The sequence below is a fragment of the Cryptomeria japonica genome, chromosome 5 (assembly GCF_030272615.1).
Source record: "Cryptomeria japonica chromosome 5, Sugi_1.0, whole genome shotgun sequence".
NCBI classification, from domain to species: domain Eukaryota; kingdom Viridiplantae; phylum Streptophyta; class Pinopsida; order Cupressales; family Cupressaceae; genus Cryptomeria; species Cryptomeria japonica.
The window spans coordinates 21,979,754-21,980,021 of NC_081409.1; positions in this window are offsets into that span (position 1 = coordinate 21,979,754).

Genomic DNA, 268 nt, shown 5'->3' on the forward strand with positions numbered 1-268 from the left:
CTAATTCTTGAAATCCTCCATCATCTTCTCTCTCCAGGAGTTCATCCTTCTAGGAGGCATCTCCTCCTTTGCTCTAGTGCAACTGCCTCAACTCGATGATCTAACTATAGGTTTCAATTGCATCAAGCTCGATGGTCTATTGAACACACGTATAGCCTGCCTCTACTCATCGATCTGTTCACCCAAAGGAATACCTCAAGGTTTGCAACCAGCTCTGCTACCACTTGAAGCAGCCATGGTCCGGTGGGTTCTCAAAGAGAACTGACCA